This window comes from Cheilinus undulatus, linkage group 11 (genome assembly GCF_018320785.1).
Source record: "Cheilinus undulatus linkage group 11, ASM1832078v1, whole genome shotgun sequence".
Taxonomy (NCBI): Eukaryota; Metazoa; Chordata; class Actinopteri; order Labriformes; family Labridae; genus Cheilinus; species Cheilinus undulatus.
Genome location: NC_054875.1, coordinates 46,690,731 through 46,712,682, shown reverse-complemented (window position 1 = coordinate 46,712,682; position 21,952 = coordinate 46,690,731). Strand labels below are relative to the sequence as shown.

The following is a 21,952-nucleotide window of genomic DNA, read 5'->3' as shown; positions in this document are numbered from 1 at the left end:
GCTGTAGTCTTAAATAAGTTTGACTTTCATTTATGCTTAAAGAGCACATGGTCAGTGCTGCTGTGCAGTCTCATCTCCTGTGTCCTGTGGAAGGATTATTTTCTGTTTCTGAAGCTATCGAAGGTCATATCTGTAAGTTTTATGATGTTTATCTATTTTCTCATTAGTAGAGACTGACATGTAAATATACAGAAAAACCTAAAAGAAGACGGATGTGTTTGTTTGCAGTTAGCTTGTATCATTAGCCTGGACAATGTGCAGGATTCTGTTGTTTTCTGCATACTTAAGCATTTCTTTAGCATTTTAATGGCAAGTTTTTCATGTGCATTATGTGTGGATGATTGTATACATGGTAAATACTTACCTTAACTTGTATGATGAGAATTTGGTTGTAAAATTATGTTAAAGAGCCTACATTTATTGCTATTTCTGTATTGTTTGTCTTACAGTTTCACAGTCAAGTCATGTCCCTCAGTAAACTAACGCAACTTCTTCAGTCTGAGAGTCTTCTCTGAGCATGTTTGATTGTTTAGCTAGCTAGATAAGCTTTATCAAGCACAAAGAGTGAGGCCAGTAGAGTTATTAAGCTTCATTAACTGCTTTATTTTTCTTTATTTATACATATGGGAAGCTGTTTTAAAGAAAGAAAGCACATATAAATGAATATATTCATTTATTTGAATAAAAGAGCTGAATAGATTGAATTTTAGAAATATTTCTAAGATGATGAAAACATGATGGTGCAAGATTTAAAGTTCCTGCCCCAGCAGACGCCTGCAGCAGTATCAGCTTTATTACCACACTTTACAGTACGATAGTTACGATACAGTAGGATAGAAAGGGTTAGGATATGTTATGATAAGATAAAGGATAGGAAACAATATAATAGGACATGATGCATTACATCCTAATACCATACAGTAGGACAGGGGTGTCAAACTCAATCACAGCAGGGGCCATACTCTGGATTCAGGTCTAATCTAACAGGGTCACCTTTTTAGCCAAAAAACTGTCAACCACGTTTCACCGGTAATAAAATATGGGGGAAAAAAGCTAAGCACTGATGAGACATGATTTTAAAATTTAAAAAGTTAAAAATATAATTTTAAAGGCTCACAGTCTGAGAAAATTACCTTTATTAGTGCAAAAAGCTCAAACAGGAAATTGAAAAAATATGATTTTAAATAGAAACTTTCAAATATATTAGAAAGAAAGTCAAAATCATGAGTTTAAAATGTCAAAATATGAAGTAAAATTTGTAATCATGAAATTAAAAGTCAAAATATGATTCAATTTTTTAAATTGTGAGTCTAAAATGTCAAACTATGGGATTATGAAGTCAAAGTTTGGAGTTGAAAATATGAGGTAAAATACAAAATACTTGGTTAAAAAGGTCAAAATATGACTTAAGATTATGAATCTCAAAGCTCAAAATATATGAGAAGTCAAAATTATGAGTTGAAATGCTCAGTGTATCAAATTAAAAGTCCAAACTTAAGTTTGATCCTAATTGTGAGATGCTAAATTGAAAATATGAAACTAAAACACAAATTAATTTCTTTTCCCACATTCCTGACTTTTAATCTAATCGTTTTTACTCCTTATATTTTTAGGTTTAATGACTTAACAAGGATTTCTTAAATCATCGAGGATGTGTTTACATTTTTATACTTGAGGAAATCTGCAGACCTCAGACTGATGGGGCCATTTATAACAGAAATATGATATAATATTGGGGACCGGATTTAACTTTTCCACGGGCCGGATTTGGCCCCCGGGTCTTGAGTTTGACACCCCTGCAGTAAGATATGATGTGGAGCTAAAACAAATCAGGGTCATATTCTAAAGATTTGAACACATTCTCTCATTTATTTAGCAAACAAACATTAACAGATCATTTGACTCAACAGATTAACAGAAAGATAAATAAAGAATTGGAAAAGAATCCTGTTTTAATTGTTCCCATCATTCTTTGGTGCCTCTGCAGCAGCATGATGTTTAAACGCTGCTGTTCACAGAGCGTCCTGCAGGGGGAGACATTTACCCAAAAACAATCAGACCAAGCTGTGAGTCTAAGGAGGTTTCTAGTCTTCATCATCAGGTCAATATTTCTCCTCAGACAGCAGCTAGCTCCCATTATCTTCATCTATGAGTCAATAATGAACATGAGCTGGTTTTAATTCTTTAATGTGAGTCAACAAAGAGGCTGCAGGGATTTTCATCAGGAGGAAAATTTTAAGAAAAGGAAATCTTTCCTCTCCTCCTAATGATGCTAACAGTTTTATTGATAAACTGTAAAAATCATGAACCAATCAGAGGCAGGAACACGCACCGGAGGAAAACACACGCTAAATGACTGAATAGTTTATTTTCCCTTTAACAGTGTTTGATTTTTAAAGTTTTCTCATAAACGTTTGTGATTATGCCTTAATATGCCTGCATTTATTCTAGCTACACTGTATGGACAAAAGTATTTGGCCACTTCACTATTGCACCATCAGGGACTGTAATGCCATTGTATTCAAATCAGTGCACTTAAACATGGAGCTGGTGCACAGTCATGCTGGAATAGAAAAGGGTCTTCCCCAAACTGTTGCCACACAGCTGGAAGCATAGCATTGTCCAGAATGTCTGAAGCATTAACCCCTAAGACCCTGCATGCACATATGAGGACATTACATCCTGGCCTTCTGACAACGTAAGAGCAGTTTCTACTGATAGAAAACTGTCTCTACTGTCCGCTGAAGTTTGAGTTTTTCATTTGAAGTGCTGGGAGAATCTGCCATCAAATTTTCTGGAATTTTCATTTATAATTTGGGGAATACATCTTGGGAAATTTCCTGAATTTTCATAAAAAATATGAGAGATTTTTGTACATTTTCCAGCTTAATTGAAAGTGTTTTTGAGTTGAAATTTGTAAGTATTTGCATGAAAAAAATAGATTTGTTTCTGGATATTAAAAAAAATATATATATATATATATATATATATAATTTTCTTTTTATTCAACTCATGTTGTATCTGTTTAGGAGAAGTATTTCTACTTTTTGGCAAATTTTATTTGACTTTTTTGGGGAAACTTTGGGGAAACAACCTTGTTGTCCCTCCTCCACCAAACTTCACAGTCAGACAGTCAACGTTCCTGCAAAGCCAGACTCTCCTATCTGACTGCTAAACAGAGATCCATCTCTCCACAGAACTCATCTCCACTGCTCCACTGCTCAGGATCACAGACGTTTGTAAAAGGAGACTGCATGGCTAAGCTTGATTTTACACACCTGTGGGAACTGGCCTGATTGGAACACCTGAATTCAATCATCAAAGGTGTGCCATTAAGATGAGAGAAGCTGCACGGGTGAAAACAGGAGTAACAACAGGTGTGCTGGGTCTGGATCCCTGCATTTAACTGGCAGGATGTTCTGGATCAGGGTTATAGGCCCTGAATCAGTCCAGTTGAAGTCCAGCTGGAGGTGAGTTTTTCTGTTAGTTGGTATTCAGTATTCCAGTCATGGAGGCGGAGTCAACACTGACGGTAAACAGTATCCATATTCAGCGAGGGCGTGATGACACGTCCTAGACAGAGGAAGACACGAAACAAGGACGAAGAGGAGAGAGAGATGCTGATCTGATCGATCACTGCAGCAGACGCAGGAGGGTAAGTGGATTAAGATCTAAGTGGGCTGGAGAGGGAGGAGGAGGAGAGGGAGGAGGAGGAAGAGGATAAGATGAAGGAGGAGGAGGAGAGGGAGGAGGAGGAGGAGAGGGAGAGGGTGGAGGAGGAGAGGGAGGAGGAGGAAGAGGATAAGATGAAGGAGGAGGAGGAGAGGGAGAGGGTGGAGGAGGAGGAAGAGGATAAGTTGGAGGAGGAGGAGGAGGAGGAGGAGGAGGAGGAAGAGGAAGAGGAGGAGGAGAGGGAGAGGGTGGAGGAGGAGGAAGAGGATAAGATGGAGGAGGAGGAGGAGGAGTGGGAGAAGGAGGAGAGGGTGGAAGAGAGGGAGGAGGAGGAGGAGAGGGTGGAGGCTGACATGGGAGCAACAGGAAGAGGCGTGGAGCAGTTCAGGAGATAATGGAGGTGCCATCTGCTGGAGAGGAAACTTGATTTAAGAGGAGGAGGAGGAAAATTAAAGAGGATGAAGGAGGAAGTCGTGGAGATGAGCTGTTTTAGTCTCATTAAGGCCGCTGTGGTCGATATTTGACCAAACGTAGCTCTTCCTTTAGTACCATGGATGCTGCAGGGCTCCACAGAGGGCAGGATCAGATTATTTCATGCTTCCTTTACATTTAAAAATATATAAAACAAAAGCTCCTCTCATTTTAGGCCCTACAAGAGTTTCAGACATAGAATCAGCTTCAACGACCAAGTCTGCTCTCTCAGACAGGAATGTGACTCTGAGAAAAAGAAAATTTTCAAAATTTGAAATGAAAATATCTGAAAACCCTAACGCTCCTCTCTGTCCTCACCCACTGGTCCAGAAACATTCAGACTGTGTGTGGGAGAACATCTGCACATTTTTACTGACAGTTAGACAACTCTTCTTTCTCCAGAGGACGGTTTAGATTTACAGTCTAATAGAAACATGACTGGATGGCTGTGACTCTCATTGGTTCAGGATCAAACAGGATCAATTTTGATTGGTTTCTAGTTGAAATGAATCAAAGTTGATCAGGTAAGATGATGATAGGAGAGATAAATTATTGATTGGTCATTTATTTAGATTTGTATCTCTCTTAGTGTAGAACCTGGATCAGTTTTCTTTCAGGTCTTTATTCGCTGTTTTATTGTGTGTCCTTCTGTAATAAACTGAGTTTATTTTGAAAATAACTGACAGGCTATTTCCTGTCTGAGGTCTGTCCTAAATAAAGACTCAGATATCTGAGACTGAAGGAGAGAACAGACCAGGAAATAAACAATGCTCTACTGTGGAGCTGTGTGTCATTTTTGTGTTTGTGTTTTTTCATTTATTGTTTTGTTTTAGTTTATGGTTTTCATTTGTATTTTTTTATTTTATTTTTGTTGTGTTTGTTTTTGTGTTTGTTTTTTTTTTTTATCTGTTGATTGTTTTGGTTTTGTTTTTTCTCTTTGTTTTGATTTTTAATTTCTTGTTGTTTGTTTGATTTTGTTGCTTGTATTGTATTCGTTGGTATTGTTTTCATTTGTAGTTTTTATGATTTTTGTTTTGTTGTCTGTCATTGTTGATTGTTTTTGTTGTGTGCTTTTATTTCTTTGTGTTTCCATTTGTTTAATTTTGTTGGCTGTGCCTTCATTTTTTCTGTTTATTTTTTGTTTTGTTCAAGAGTTTTGTGGTTTGATTTTGTTCTTTTTTTGTTTTGTTTTTTTTGTTTTTATTTATTTGCCTTTATTTGTTTGTTCATCTTTGTTTATTTTGTTACTTTTATTTTTATTTGTTTTTGTCATTTGTTGTTTGTGTTAGTTTGTTTGGGGGTTTTTGTGTTTGTTTTGTCTGTTTCTGTCTTTGTTGCTTGTTTTTTTTTTTCTTTCTTTTATTTTTATGTTTTTGTTTACTCCACAGCGCCCTCATGAGGACAACAGTCCACAAACTGTAGGTCTGTATTTTTGAAATTAACTCACTGTTTTTAGGCTCATTTCAGACGTTGCTCCCCCGGTGGTCGACCAGTGTCAGTGCAGGTTAAGTGTTCTGTCAGGAATGGAGAGGAGATGATGAGAACAGTAAACCACAGACAGACAGAGCGATCTCTGTGCTGCTGGATCAACGTCTCTGCCAAAGAAACCAACACACTCTCTATGTCCATCTGTCAATGGGGGGGGGGGGGGGGGGGGGTTGGCTGCTCGCTCCAATAGCTGAATGCCAAATGTGTCAGTGGTCTTTAAAGTCTGGACATGAACAACAGAAGAACAGATTCACATTTGAATGAAACTTTAAACTGTCTATAAAATAGTGACAGAGTTCCTACTGTTAGAGCTCAGACATTCAAACATTCACATCAGTCAGACTCTCGTTCAATCACTCTCATCAAATCAGACCTAAATCTTCATAAATTAATGAAAGGCTGACTGTAGAGCTCATTAAAACTAGTGTTAATCTGTTCTTATTTAAAATACCACTGCAGTGGGAATAAACGAGCTCTAGGAAGTTCTTTTCATAGCCAACGGTAACGAGGAGTTTGGACCAATGATAGCAGATGAACCAGTGATGGAGGGATGTGAACGTCGCTCAGAGATCCACATACACTCCAGTCTGCTGCTCCCAGAGCCCTGAGAAGAAGAAGAAGATCTGATGTCTACCAGCTGAGAACAGACTGAATCATCACTTCAGTCTGATAAAAAACCCTCAGGGTCCTCTCAGTGAGAGCTGATCAGTTAAATCTGGACCACAACAGGGAACAGGATCCTTAAATCTCTGAAGAACATTCTTATTAATCATGACCAAGGTTACTTTATAATTCACACTTAGAATAATAATTGTCATAATAATACATTTTGTTTATAAAGCGCTTTTAATAAAACTCAAAAACACTAAAATCACATAAACAGTGCCATTAAAAACAAAGTCAGTACAGGCAAACAAACGGACAACAAAACAAAAAGACAAAGCGAGACCAGAATCACAGATTGAACGTTTGTCTAAAGAGGCGTGTTTTGAGGAGTGATTTGAAAGTAGGAATGTCAGTGCAGTTTTGAATATGAGCTGGGAGTGATCTCCAAAGGGAAGGGGCGGCGATGGAGAAAGCTCTGCCCCCCCAGGTTCGGTGCTTGTCCATCTCCATGTGGAGTGACCAATCAAGCTTCTCTGTTTGGCGGTCAGTTAGGTGAGTCTGGATTTAGCAGATTCCAGGATTACCTTCCTGTCTGCATGGCGCCAAATGTAAAGTCTGGTGGGGGAAGGAGAACGGTATGGGGCTGTTTTTCAGGGTTTGGGCTAGACCCCTTATCTCCAGTGAAGGCTAGTCTTAATGCTTCAGCAGACTAAGACATTCTGGACTATGCTATGCTTCCAATTTTGTGGCAACAGTTGAGGAAGGCCCTTTTTTATTCCAACATGACTGTGCCTCAGTGCACAAAGAAGGACTATAAAGACCTGGACTGATGAGGAAGAACTTGACTAACCCACTCAGAGTCCTGACCTTAACCCCATCCAGCACCTTTGGGATGAACTGGAATGGAGGTTGTGAGCCAGGCCTTCTGGTCCAGCATCAGTGCCTGACCTCATAAGGGGATGCATGGTGTCGGCAGATTCTTTGTAGAAATTTCCAACACCCATTTCAGCTGTAATTTTGCTCCATATGGATGATGGGTTTGTGTAGTTTTAGTGTGAACCAGCAGACCTCTCTTTCCTTTTTTTATCCTCAAACTTTAAATCAGCTTGAGGACTGAAGTTTTAGCTCTGAAATGTGTTTTTAAACATTGGTATCTATTTGGATCTAGCTTGGTTCATCTCTAGATATAATAAGCAGTCAAATCTGACTGTCATGATGAATGAAAATGTTTTTTTTATTATATTTAAGCAGACATCCGTCTGTTTGATTCATCCTGCTCTAATGTCTAAACCCTGACTGTCAGTCCTTGTCTTTGTTTTGTTATTCCTCCCATTTTTCCCACTCTTAATTGGCCAGTCAAATGTTGGATTTATTCACTGATATTCCTCCAACCAGCTGGTCACCAGTCCAACCAGTAAGGCAGACAGAGAGGGGGTAAAAATAGAGGAGGGGGGGTGGGTGCCGGGGTTGGAGGTAAAGGAGAAGGGAGGGGCCGCGGCTCTCTGGGGAATACAGACGGAGAGGCTGCAATGAAAGAGGCTGATGTCATCGCCGGGATTCAGCCAATCAGAGAGCGGCAGGGAGGGAGGAAGGGAGGGAGGAGAAGAGAGCTCAGATGGGTGTGTTTTCTGTTCCACTGCAGCATCATCAGCGTGGAAAAGAGAGGAGAAAAGACACGACTGACAGGACGGGACGGGAGGAGAGCTAAAGACAGAGGAGAAGGAGAAGGAGAGAGCTGAGGAGGAGACAAAGAGGTGGAGGAGAGGAAGCACCTGCAGAGGTAAGATGGAGACAAAGAGCCTTCCATGCTGCTGAGTCTGGATCTGTGGATGTGTGATGGTGATGTCTTCCATGATGAAGGGCTGTGCTGTGTCAGATGTGTGTGTGCGTGGGTGTGCGTCTGCGAATGACCACGGATGCTTCATTGATGCTTTCATCCAAACAGGCGTTGTGAGTCTTCAGGGAGCGCGTGACTGGCTTTATTCAGCGTGTCATCTGCAGCAGCGGCGTGTTTGGATGAATATTACATGAAATGAAGCCCTGCTCTACGTAGTGATCAGTTATTGTGGTGATCAATTATTCACCACATTATATTGATCAATTATTCACCACAGAGTAGTGCACTTCCTCCAGCATCAAACTCTTACAGCAGCCATCTCCTCTGTTTCTCTCTGAGAGTATTTCTAAAGCAGGTTTCCTCTCCATCACCTCATCCTGACCTCCGTATCCCATCAGCCCCTGCTGCTGAGGATGCTCAGGTTCAGGACTGGGTTTAGTATGATGAGGAGTTTAGAACTAGTCCAGAGTCTTGGACTCCCTGGACCGTCTGCTCTGATCACTGATGTAGAGATGTTGTTAGCTCTGCTGGTGATGGAACTCTCCAGACGGTCATGTGACCCTGGAGGAGTTTACAGCACGGACAAGAATCAGCCATGATGTTTGGAAGGAGTTCTGAATCGCAGTTTTTGTGTTAGTAAACCTAAAGAGGAGGCTAGATGCCTGAGAGACCCAGCAGTTGCCCGGAGCTTACATAACTTACAACCCCAATTCCAAAAAAGTTGGGACGCTCTGTAGAATGTAGATACAACCAAAACCCAACGGCTGTCAAATCTCATAAACACATATTTCATTCACAATAGAACAAAAAGAACAGATCAGATGGTGAAACTTAGACATCTTACAATTTCATGAAAATTCAAAGCTCATTTTGAATTTGAGGGCAGCAACACATCTCAAAAAAGTTGGGACAGAGATATGTTTACCATTGTGTAGCATCTACACCTCTTTTAACAGTCTGTAAATGCCAGTTCAGGTCCCGGACTCTTCTCCTGTGAAGCCATGCTGTTGTGATGGATGTGGTATGTGGTTTAGCATCGTCATGCTGAAATAGTCAAGGCCTTCCCTGACAGAGACGTTGTCTGGATTAGTGTTCATTTTGTCCACTAAAACTATGACTGAAAATGTTCGTCGACAGCCTTTTTTCCATGACAAAAATTAACAAAAATAGATCTGTGATGACTAAAACTAAAATTCATTTCATTTAAAGACTAAAACTAAGACTAAAATTAAAAATAGCTGCAAAAATTCACACTAGTCTGGATGGGAGCATATGTTGCTCTAAAACACAGGTGTCAAACTCAAGGCCCGGGGGCCAAATCCGGCCCGTGGAACAGTTAAATCCGGCCCCCAAGATGATCTCATATTTCTGTTCTAACTGGCCCATCAGTCTGAGGTCTGCAGATTTCCTCAAGTATAAAAATGTGAACTTATCCTTGATGATTTAAGATATCCTTAAGTCACAAAATCTGAAAAAGGAGTAAAAATATTTAGATAAGAAGTCAGGAATGTGGGAAAAGAAATTAATTTGTGTTTTAATTTCATGTTTTCAATATTTCATCTCACATTTAGGACTCAAACTTAGGATTTTGACTTTTAATTTCATACTCTGAGCATTTCAACTCATAATTTTGACTTCTTATATAACATTTTTATCTTTAAGATTCATAATTCTAATTTTTAAGTGATATTTTGACCTTTTTAACAAATTATTTTGTATTTTACCTCAAATTTTCAACTCCAAACTTTGACCTTATAATCCCATAGTTTGACCTTTTAGACTCACAATTTGAAATTTTGACTTTTAATTTTAATGATTACAACCTTGACCTTTTAAACTTGGGATTTTGACTTCTTTGTAATATATCTGCCTTAAACAAAACATTATTTTTCAATTTCAATTTCATGTTTTGATCTTGTTGAACTAATAAATTTACTTCTCTTAGATTGTGAGCCCACAAACTTTTCTCTTTCACTTTTTAAAAGTCAAAATCATTTATCATCACTGCTAAGTTTTTTTTCATATTTTATTTCTGGTAAAACAAGGTTGACTGTTTATGGTTGAAAAGGTGACCCTGTTTGGCCCTCAGGTTAGTCCTGAATCCAGAATCCAGCCTCTGCTGTGACTGAGTTTGACAGCCCTGCTCTAAAATCTCTCTCTCTACTTTTCAGCATTGATAGTTCCTCTCCAGATGTTAGAGCTGCCCACGCCATAGACACTAATGCAACCCCATACCATCAGAGATGCAGGCTTTAGAACTGAGCCAGGAGAACAAGCTGGGTGCTCCCTCTCCTATTTAGTCCACAGGACACGGCATCCATGGTTTACAAAAAGAATTTCATATTTTGATTCATCTGACCACAGAACAGTTTTCCATGTTTCCCCAGTCCATGTTAAATGAACTTTGGTCCAGAGAAGACGGCAGTGCTCCTGGATCCTGTTCACATATGACTTCATTTTTGCATGAGCCAGTTTCTCCTGCTTCTCTGGATCTTTTGATGATATTATGGACTGTAGATGGTGGGAGATTCAAAGTCTTTGAAATTTTACATTTTTCTGAAATTGTTCATCCATTTTTGGACAAAGTTTTTCCCAGACTGGTGAACTTCTGCCCATCTTTATTTCTGAGAGACTCTGCCTTTCTAAAATGCTGCTTTTATACCCAGTCATGTTACTGATTGGTTTCCATTTAACCCACTTAGTTGCATTTTTGTAAGAAGCATTTACTTTACCCGCCTTTTGTTACCCGTTCCTACTTTTTTGAGATGTGTTGCTGCCATCAAATTCAAAACGAGCTTATATTTTCATGAAATGGTAAAATGACTCAGTTTCAACATCTGATATGTTGTCTCTTTTCTATTGTAAATTAATATGGGTTTATGAGTTCTGACAACCATTACACTCTGTTTAGTTTACTTTTTGCTCAGCGTCCCAACTTTTTTGGAATTGGGGTTGAAGAAATATACAGCTCAGCTGCAAATGCTGGGGCTTTTTTTCCTCCTGTTGTTGTCAAATAGTTGGCAACTTTCAAAAAAGTGTGTGTAACTGGTGAGGAGCGAGGATTTAGACATCAAACACAGTCATCACTTAACACGGTAACCACTTAAACCGTAACATTAAAGGACATCAAAGTCAGCTCTGTCAGATGTTAACGATCATAAACAAGTCAAACAGCTTCACACTGATGGAGAGCTGACCTTCTATGTCTGAGTTAGAATCAACTCTTCGTTTCACTCATTAAGCGGTGATGTTAGAACTCACTAGAAGGACTGCTGCTGATCTGATAGACTATAGACAAGTCTGTTTAGACACCAAGGCATCCTTAATGACTGCATGTAATAGAAATCTTCTTACCCATCCCTGTCATGACATCCTACAGCCCAATAAGACACTTCCTAACTCCAGTGATCTGTCTGCCTCTCCATGCTTCCTTCCCCTTGTTCTGTTGTTTTTAAGCACTAGTTCATGCCTGCTGTGACGTGATCATGACATCTACTCCTGATTGGTCTATTACACAGAATCAGTGCATGAAGGGAGCAGATTTTTGGACGTGTTCTTGTACGGTTGTTTTGAAGGAATCCACTCCTCCTGTTACATTTACGGGCCGCGGTGTGTAACGCCTTCTTCATCCGTCAGAGTCAAATCCACGCCGTAGCAGCCTGCGTCGTTGTGGCACCACATACTTGTGCACTGCTGTGTTCACATCGCTCTGCAATACTCCACCCAAACTCTGCTCAGCAGTGGGATTTTTATTCCACTTCTCAGTCCTGTCGCCACATTTTTCTGCTTGTTTGTGTTTGGCAGCTGAAAGCGAGTGTGTTCTGCTGGAGCTGGAGCCGATAAATGTTGATCATCAGCTGATTTTACTGCAGTTATAGATAAGAAAAGAGAGGAGACATCAGAGGAGACAGAAAGTAACATGGTTGAAGCAGAGGATGGGGGGATTTTTAGAGAGACGGATGAGGAAATAACTGATATTTCCAGATGTCAGTGAGAAGATCTGAGTAGTTTTATCTCCGTCTGCAGACATTTATCTGCTGTCAACCAGTGCTACCCTGAGGACCAATCACAGGGCTGGAGGTCTGTTTGTTTTGAGTTATAGTAGGAGGTCATCGGCCATGGGCGTAGGTCCCTGTGTAGGGTTCAGGGCCATGTGGACCTACGGTGTATGACAGTGGTTAACCTTTTTCCTCCCAACACCCTCACCTGTGAGGACCCACATAAAAAAGATATAGCTGTGCATAAGTTTTGGGCATGTAGGACACTAAGGATTCATCATGGGGTCCAACATGCCACAACCCAGGGCTGAAGGGGGGTGGGCGGCCAGATTCAAGCTCCACACATGTCAACACACGTGCTGCTTAGCAGCCAAGGTCAAGCTCAATGGCATTTCTCTTGTCCTGGCCTTTTCACCCCTGGGAGTCACCCAGAGACCGCCAGCGGGTTTCAAGCCTTTGGGACTTCCATAGCATAACTAGGAGCCTGTGGCATACCTGCTACCCAGCTGTACAGTACCCTAGGCCACCCCATACTTCATCCTAAAGGAGCGGAGTTTGTTATTTTTTCATCAGATTATTTTCCCATGCTTCTGTTAATATGCAAGGACATCCAGAGGTCAACGGGGGTTGTGTCCTTCCTGGTGGAGCCCTCAGGTGGCTTTCTTCGCCGGTATTAACCCTAACTTTAAGCTTAATTTTTGCCCAAAAATGCCTAAAAGTTGAGCACAGTACCACACATTACTGTCACATCCATCATTTTGAAATCTTATTGTTGTTTAAATACAACAAAATATTCCTCAACACAAATGTTTTTACCCAAAGACTTTGAGCAAACTATTCATGAGTGTTTCAGCATGATTTAAGTTATTGTGTTCAAATCTAGTGTTACCACTCTAACCTGCTTAAATGTCTGGCATTCCCCCAAGGTGGTCCTTAAACCTAGCGCCACCAAGGGCGTCTGCTATGGTGTAGATTTATGAACAACGCTTAGTGTTAGTTCCTGCAGGACACGGTAGTCATACGCCCAGCTGTGATCAACTGATGACCAGCTGATCTCAATTGATGTCTCCCAGCTCCAACAGCCAATCACAGCTCTTTCTCTGAACACAGCGGTGTATTTAAATATGGCGTACTTCTCACTAATCCCTGCTTGTGTTAATGTTGCTGGCAAAGCTTCACCTCCTCCACCCCAGCCTCCTCCTTTATAACATAAAGCTTGTTGCGCCCTCATTCAGATTCATTCTATTATGCATGATTGCTTTTAAACTAAATTCATTTATATAATACACATTGTCATTAATGTGTCTATCTGTATGGGGGTTTCTAGCCATGCAGATAGCATCTTTAAAACTGGGTCTTCTCTGCCAGTAAAACTGTAGATCCATTTTGCAATAAAACTGTTAAATGTAATCTGGTTTTGCTGTGCAGTGGAGTGAGAGAATAACAGATGTGATGATCTTTACAGCTCTACAGAGAAACATGTTCTCTGATTCAAGCTGTAACAAGCAATTCAGAGCATTTTTATTTGACTCAAGATTGCACGCTGTAATCTAAGTCAACCTCATGCAGCTTGTAATCTCCAGTTGTATAAAGTAGATAGTTTTTAAATCAGGTCTAATATTTTCTTAGTGGAGTTTATTCTCACTATGTGAGGAGGAAATTGGAGACACGCCTGCACACTGATGCAGAACGTTTCATCGTTTCATCTCTGGTACCAGGTGTGGTCAAAATACCTGAGGTGAAAACTTCTATAAATAGTGGTATAATTTGAATAAAGCCACAGGGCAAACTAACCTGACACGCCAGATGGATGTGTTTCACACATCCATCTGGAAAACCTTCAATACTAAGCATTTGGGAAAGGGCAGAGGATTTGAAAAAACTCTAAAATCTTTACGGGCCAATCAGAGCAACAAGACACGTGACATAGCCGCTACCGAGGTGCGCGTGCACAGCTACCGAGGAATAACGCAAACCATGGTGACTCTAGACATGTCAGTACAAGACTTTTGTCGTTTTTGAAAACAAAACAACTCACTGCTGTTCTTTGTTCTTCTTTTAACAAAGATTTATGTTAAGTTCTGATAAAACTGGCGCTCTAGCAGCATCCACGCAAAGCTCTTCCTCCATAAATGCGCTGGCCTCTTGTCACAACTGTGCCGCGCCTGAAAGTACTGCCCCTCTTTGCTGATTGGACCTGTCACTTTCTAACCGGGCCTGGACTGTTCAGATGGGAGCTTTGCAAGATGGATTCACCAGTGAGAAACACAGAAACGGGCGTATCCATCTGCTTTGCAAGGTTAAGGGCAAACAGCATGTCAAAGAAAAATACCAGAGCATATTATTCAACTACTGCGACTGACTGGCCACTCGTCCAGGATGTACCCCGCCTCTCGTCCAAGGGAGGGATTTTTGACCCCCAGAATGAATATATTCAGGGCCACTCTTAACTGGCTTGCTAAACAACAAACACTTTGTCATTTTTACAAATATCTATGCATTTTAAAGTGTGTTTGAATCATAATTACCTCATTGATGAGCAATATTTTAACTATGAAATGAAGTTAAATTAAATTTACTCGCATTATCCCACTGGGTTGGACTACACCATTTGGACTTTTAAAGGGAGGAACAGCCCATCTGATTCATTTAGTCGCTTTTGATTCAATAATGACACTTATTTTTGAGAGAAAAATAAAACACTGTTCACTGCAGATTTCTAAAGGGCCCCTCCCTACTGTGGGCCCTGGGTAAAGACCCTGAGTCAGATAAGTACTGAAGAAAATGGATTAGTCAACTGTAGTATCTCTGAATTAAAGTTGACCAAAGAAAAGCAGAAGATGGATAAGACACAATGATGGGACTGAAGTCTTTTTGATTTTATTATTGATTAGACTTTGATCACAGCCAAACCAACCACTTTAACTCAGCTGAGTCGAGTTTAACAAAATCAAACAGGGTAAAGGGGAAAGAATTAAGAGGTGGGCAACAGCCCAGCATGCTCCTCATCATACTCTGTTTTAAGAAGGTTCATTCTGCTCTGGAGGGTTTAAAACTTTAACCATTTCCTGCTCGGCTCTGTCCATCAGTGATCAAAAAAGTATTCAGTCACACGTGTTGATTATTGAGTTCAGGTGTTCCAATCAGACCTACAGGTGTGTAAAATCATCACCTAGCCACGCGGTCTCTCTTTGCAAACAGTTGTTATTCTAAACGGATGGTTTGTATGGAATGAATGGGCACAAATTCCCACAGAGACACTCCGGAATCTTGCAGAAAGCCTTCCAAGAAGAGCTGTTATAGCTGTATAAGAGGGGCAACTCCATAATAAAGTATTTAAATACAATGTTAATACAGCCCCTGCTGGGGTAATGCTCAGATACTTTTGTCCATATAGTGTATGAATTTATTCTCGTCAGGTCCAGAAACCCTCAGAGAGAGGTTTCATCTCTTGCTGTCACTGTTTCTGACTCCTCAGCAGGTTTCTGTTTACTCTTGAATTCCTGGTTTCACTCGGAGCAACAGCGCTAACACAGACCATCCCGTCTCCCCTTCTGTTGTTTGCTTTGTCGAGTGTTTCTCACCGGGATTTCTTTGGCAGAAAATCACCTCAAATTAGGCCAGAACCTGAGAGGACGATGAGGAGGAGGAGGAGGAGGAGGAGGAGGAGGAGGAGGAGGAGGAGGAGGAGAAGAGGCTGAAGGAGAAAGAAAGATGAGAATGGAGGAGATAGGAGTGAGTGAAAGACGGGCTGATGAGAACTATTTCCTCCTCCCCTCTAATGAAAAGGAAAGAAATAACGACGGCAAAACAAAAGGAAAGAACCCGAACCCTAGCTAACAGAGCAGAGACGAGAGACATAAAGAAGAGCAGACCTGGAGGATGATGACAGAGGAGGAGGAGGAGGAGGAGGAGGAGGAGGAGGAGGAGGGAAAGTTAGCAGCGTAGGAGGATTTTTTGCCCATTTTTTTCATTCCCCTCCTCATGTAGTTGGCAACAGTTGAGTTGACTGAAACCATCTGGTGTTTTTTTTTAATTCGGGCTTCTTTATCCTCTACAACCTGCAGACAGACACAATAGAGGAGACATAGGGTTAAAATAACAGTGAGGAAGGATGATTTTAACAATGGGTTCATGATAGCACAGGGATCTACTGGTTTAAACTGTCCTGTAGAGGAGAGCATGTTCAATAAAACACGTGAAATGTTCACGATAGGACACACTAAAGAAAGCCCTGTCACCATTTACTATACATACAGATTTGATCCAGGCTGTCCCTCCATGGTGGAATTGATTACTCAACTCCATTAAATCCTCAGAGTCCAGATAGCTTTATCTGAAATGGAACACCAAATATTTTAGTTGGCAAAAATATTGGAATAGATAAACTTTGACAGATTAAAGTTAACAGGATTTAATATTTAGTTGTTGCAGTAACTGCATCAGTCCTGTGACTCGGTGACATCACCAGACTTTTGTATTTTTCTATTTTGATGCTTTTCCAGGCTTTCACCACAGACTTTTTCAGTTGTTTGTTTTGGGGGGGTTACTCCCCTCAGTCTCCTCTTTGATTACAGAGTTTCCTTTTGTAGCATCCTGACACTCTGCAAGTGATGCAGCTCCCCAGGTTTATCCCCCGTCACCTGTTCCCATTTTCTCTCTGTCGCTCCTATAAAGATGGACAAGTAACAAGAGAAGAGGCTGGACAAAGGATGACATCAGGAGTGTCCCCCCAGAGCATATTCTTAATTTTCTTCCACTTTTCTCACTCCTGAAACTTGTTAGCTTGTTTTACAAAGAGGAGTGTGTTGCATGGATATTCTCCGTGCCCATTTAAGATTTTTAATGGTCTGACTTGTGCTAATATGGAGACAAAACTATGTGGCTCACAGCTGTTAGAGGCACCATACCTCTGATTTTCTAAGTAAAAGCATGAGATGTCATATTTTTACATGTAAATTTACATTTGCATATTTAACCGATAACAGATGGACAGTGAGCATGCAATGCTATATGATGCAATGTAACGTGTAACACTTGCATGCAGTAAGGACATTGGTTATAGTCGCTTTAGTTGTTGCATAGTTGTAGTACTTCTGTAAAGTCAGATGAATTTTCAAGGCACACCTAGACTTGTCTCAAGGCACACCAGTGTGCCACAGCACACCATTTGAGAACCACTGCCCTAGAGGATGTTGTTGATGCCACTAACAGTAGATGGGGATATTTCCTTGGACATACTATTGTTAATGTAATGGGTTTGAAAATGTAGATGCAGAAGAGTCTTCAAATGTATGAAAAGGTCATTTTAAAGGTCTTATAAAGTGTTAAACTTTATGTCAGATTTCCTGTATAATCCCTGTCCATGTGCATGGCCTCTAGCTCTGCATGGCAGAGTCTGATTAGACTTGAAGCACTTCGTGTCTCTTACTGACGTTGTCTCCTGTCATCTAACTCTTTGCTTGTATTGCGCTAAGATGTACATCACCTTGGACTAAAGTGTCTGCTAAATGACAGTGAAATACTGTAACATCTCCTGTGTTTTTTAAGAGTTCCAATCTCTGGTGTTCTTAGAGTTTGACTGGATCTCTGGTGTTCTTAGAGTTTGACTAGATCTCTGGTGTTCTTAGAGTTTGACTAGATCTCTGGTGTTCTTAGAGTTTGACTAGATCTCTGGTGTTCCTAGAGTTTGACTCAAACTCTGGCATTCCTTGGACTAAATTTTTAAAGGGCTAGTCTATTGCGGTCTTGCGTGTGGCCGGCTTTAGCAATATTCTCTCATTGCTGCTATTAGCCAGGAGGACTGCTCTCTCTCTCTGGGGTTCACACACGTAAGCACGGCATTAATGATAATGATATAATTACTGATTTTATATAGTGTAGTTTAAGTAATTACTGTGCAGAAGCCTGTTTAAAACAAGTCAAATGATGATGGTGCTCAGAGAAAAACGTCCTGTTTTCAACTTAAAATTGCTGTCCAGGATAGCTATGATTATGGGATAGATTTGGGAATGTTTGTACATCTACGCCATCTGAAGACAGAAATGCATGGCTTGCTTTTATGGCACTCCCTGGTTAGCATACAGAGGATATAATCATCTCTAACTTTTTTTTACATTTCAGGCCTGAGACATGTCAGCAGGATGTTTACAGAGTGTCATCTATCCATCTACGGCTCACAGAGCTCTGAACTTCCTGTAACTCGTAGCGTGAGCAGCCATTTTTTGTCTACCCAGTCTAAATGCTGGCACATCCTGGTTTCTGTAAATGTATACATGCACAAAGAGAAATCAGGATACGCAGGTCCATGTAAACAGTCATTTTGTCCCCGGTGGCATTTTGAACAGTTCCATAGTGAGTGGACTGGGAAGACTACCTCTATCTTTCTGTTTTTGTGCCTCAGTATCATGGTGTCTTAGTGTCTTTGTGCCTATCCCTACCTCCTGGTAGCGTTTCGATCAGTTTGATAGTGAGTGGATTGGAAAGTGGACATGTATCTTTGTTGTCCTGCCAGCGTTTAAAGTCAATAACGGTCCCTGGAGATCGGTCATTTGGAGACAGCCTTAAACATTGGAGCTGCAGGACGGCGGTCAGAGAGGGAAGTCTGCTCATAGAGAATCAGATTAACGTCTGACTTTTTCCTCTTTATCTCTGATTATGTCGTCCTCTATGATTCTCTTTGTGCTTTTTCCTCATCTGTCTTCATCCATGTCTCCCACGCCCCCACCACCTCCCCTCTGATCCATCCTTCCTCTCTTTGGCCTCTTTCCCTCCCGCCTTGTTTTTCCATTTTTCCTCCACAGAAAGACCTTTGTGCTGAGATATGGATGGAATGCTCCTCTCTCTTCTTCTTGTTTTCTTCTGAGCTCGTCTCCATCGTGCTCCCTGCCTTCTCTGCCTCTTTTATGTGTTTGTGTTTGGCGTTTTGGGTGGCTCAATTAACCGGGATTAGACGCTGTAGGACGGTCTTAACAGCCCCTCTGTGTTTGGGTTGTTAATCCCCTCAGAAACAGCTGATCAAACGTCTAACATGTACAGTACATGTGTGTAAACGCACACTGAAAAACACACACTTCCCTCTGCAGATATGGTCCTTGTGTCTGTAATAATGGTCGCTGTGGTTGAAGATGACAGAGCTCCATTCATGCAGCGACTGTGAACACAGAGACGACTTTATCAGCCAAAAATCAGAACAACAATAATGATGGTCACAGCGAGGGCTAACGACCAAAACGAGCTCAAGTTTGACCCAAACAGAAAACGCCCACATGCTGCAACATATGTCAACAACCAACAACTGACAGGTCCTGATCCTATACTGGCCCAGCAAACAGGTCCTGATCCCAGCTACTGGCCCTGCAAACAGGTCCTGATCCCAGCTACTGGCCCTGCAAACAGGTCCTGATCCCAGCTACTGGTCCTGCAAACTGGTGCTGATCCCAGCTACTGGCCCTGCAAACTGGTCCTGATCCCAGCTACTGGTCCTGCAAACTGGTGCTGATCCCAGCTACTGGCCCAGCAAACTGGTCCTGATCCCAGCTACTGGCCCTGCAAACTGGTCCTGGTCCAATTAAGCCCATCAAACTGGTTCTGATCCCAGTTCATGGCCCAACCATCTGGTCCTAATCCACAAAAGCCCCTAAAATTGGTCATGATCCCACTTTAAGGCCCATCAAACTGGTACTGATCCATAACAGCCCATCATACAGGTCCCATTCCCAGCTAATGGTTCAGGAAATTGGTCCTGACCTAAAGAAGCTGATCCAAATGGTCCTGATCCGAACTTATGTGACCCATTAAACTGGTCCTGATCCAATTAAGCCCATCATACAGTACCCAGTCCCAGCTAATGGTTCAACAAACTGGTCTTGATGCATAAAAGCCCCTCCAACTGGTCCCTATCCAATCTTGTGGCCAATGAAACAGGTTCTGATCCCAGCTAATGGCCTATCAAACTGATCCTGATCCGATTAAGCCCACCAAACTGGTCCTGATTCCAGTTAATGGCCCGATAAACATGTCCTGATCCATTAAGGACCATCAAACCAGTCCTGATGCCCGCTAATGGCTGGGCAAACTGGTCCTGATCAGAGCTACTGGCCCAGCAAACTGGTCCTGATCCCTGCTAATGTCCCAACAAACTGGTCTTGATTCTAGCTGACAGCTACAACTGGTCCTGATCCCAGCTTATGGCCCAGCTAACTAGTCCTGATTCCTGGCAGTGGCCCATTTTACAGGTCCTGATCCATAACAGCCCATCAAACTGGCTATGATCCCAGCTGACAGCTCAAACAAGTCCAAGCTAGCAGACCATGTTAGCCCCTCAAACTGGCATAAAGAAAGGTTTTTAGACCATTTAGACCGTTTTATGTGGGTTTTATTTAGAGATAGCAGGATAAAGACATACTGTCGAAGCATCGTGGCTTTCTCTCTGTCCAGGCAGTCTGACAGACGGTATAAATACACAACATGTAAGTGACATTATTATCATGTGACAATGACGTGAGACCCTAAAGAAATGGTTAAGCTACGCTTTTTAGATCAAAGCTGACAGCTGACCTGTGTGGTTTCACCCTTTATTAGTCAGCTCTCATGACCTTAAGATCTGGACTTTGGAGTCCATCTATTTTTACTGCTAAGGAAGCATGTAGTTGAAAGACTACCAGCTTAGATGTCTTTAAGATCAGCATTCTTTAGTGAGGCCCCTGAGAGTGGAGACTGACCACGAGTCTCTATGTTAACAGTGTCTATAACAAGTATTCACCCCCTTTGGTTTTATAAATCAATAATGATCATTTTAATTTGGCTTTTTTGACAAAACGATTTTAAAACTTCTTTCATGTCAATGTGAAAACAGATTTCTACAAAGTAATGACAATTAAATAAAAACATGTTATTTAAAATAAGTAACAGCGTAAATATTCACCCCCTTTAAAGTGACTGATTTCATCCAACAGAGGTCATTGTAGTATAAAGATACCTGTGTCTGGAAGGTCAGTTGATCAGTATACCTGGCTGCCATTACACCATGAAGTCAAAAGAACACTCCAAGCAACTCAGAGAAAATGTTATTGAAAAGTCTCTGTGTAAATCTGTCTAGATCAGGCTGTCCTCACAAACAGAGTGAGTGTGCAAGAAGGAGACTAGTGAGAGAGTCCACCAAGACCCCTATGACAACTCTGAAGGAGTTCCAAGCTTCAGCAGCTGAGATGGGAGAGACTCTGCAGACAACAGCTGTTGGCCGGGTTCTTCACCAGTCAAAGCTTTATGGGAGAGTGGCAAAGAGAAAGACACTGTTGAAGAAAACTCAGATTCAGTCTGGACTAGAGTTCACTAAATGTCATGTGGGAGACTCCATGGTCAAGAGGAAGAAAGTTCTTTGGTCTGATGAAACACTGACATGACCACAAACACACCATCCCCACTGTGATGCACGGAGGTGGCAGCATCATGCCATGGGGATGCTTCTCAGCAGCCCTGGAAGGCTTGTAAAGGTAGAGGGTTAAATCCTGTAGGACAATCTTATACAGTCTGCAAGAGGACTACAGTTTGGGAGAAGATTTATTTTCCAGCTGGAGCACAGAGAGAAAGCAACAAGACGACAAGGTAAATGTTCTGGAGTGACGAGTTAAAGCCCAGACCTCAATCCAATAGGGAGTTAGTGACTAGACTTGAAAAGGGCTGTTGAAGCCTGACAGAGCTCGAGCATTTTTTGCAAAAAAGAATGGAGTAAAATTGCAGAGTCCAGATGTGCAACTCTGCCAGACTAAGAGCTGTGATTGCAGCCAAATGTGACTCTACTGACATGAAGGGGGTGAATATTTATGCAGTCACTAAATTTACCTTACAGATTTTTATTTAATTGACATTTTTTTGGAGA

At 41.3% G+C, this 21,952-nt stretch overlaps 1 protein-coding gene across 1 annotated transcript in view; it reads left to right on the top strand.

The window, feature by feature from the left end:
- Positions 1-69: 69 nt before the first annotated feature.
- The window catches only part of LOC121517418 (neural cell adhesion molecule L1.1-like), an 82,005-nt gene continuing 60,122 nt past the window's right edge, over positions 70-21,952 (top strand). Inside the window, exons 1-4 of the mRNA XM_041799159.1 lie at positions 70-132; positions 3,198-3,470; positions 3,541-3,655; positions 7,880-8,017. The gene's annotated coding sequence lies outside the window, so the exon portion shown is untranslated. The remainder of the gene's footprint in view (positions 133-3,197; positions 3,471-3,540; positions 3,656-7,879; positions 8,018-21,952) is intronic.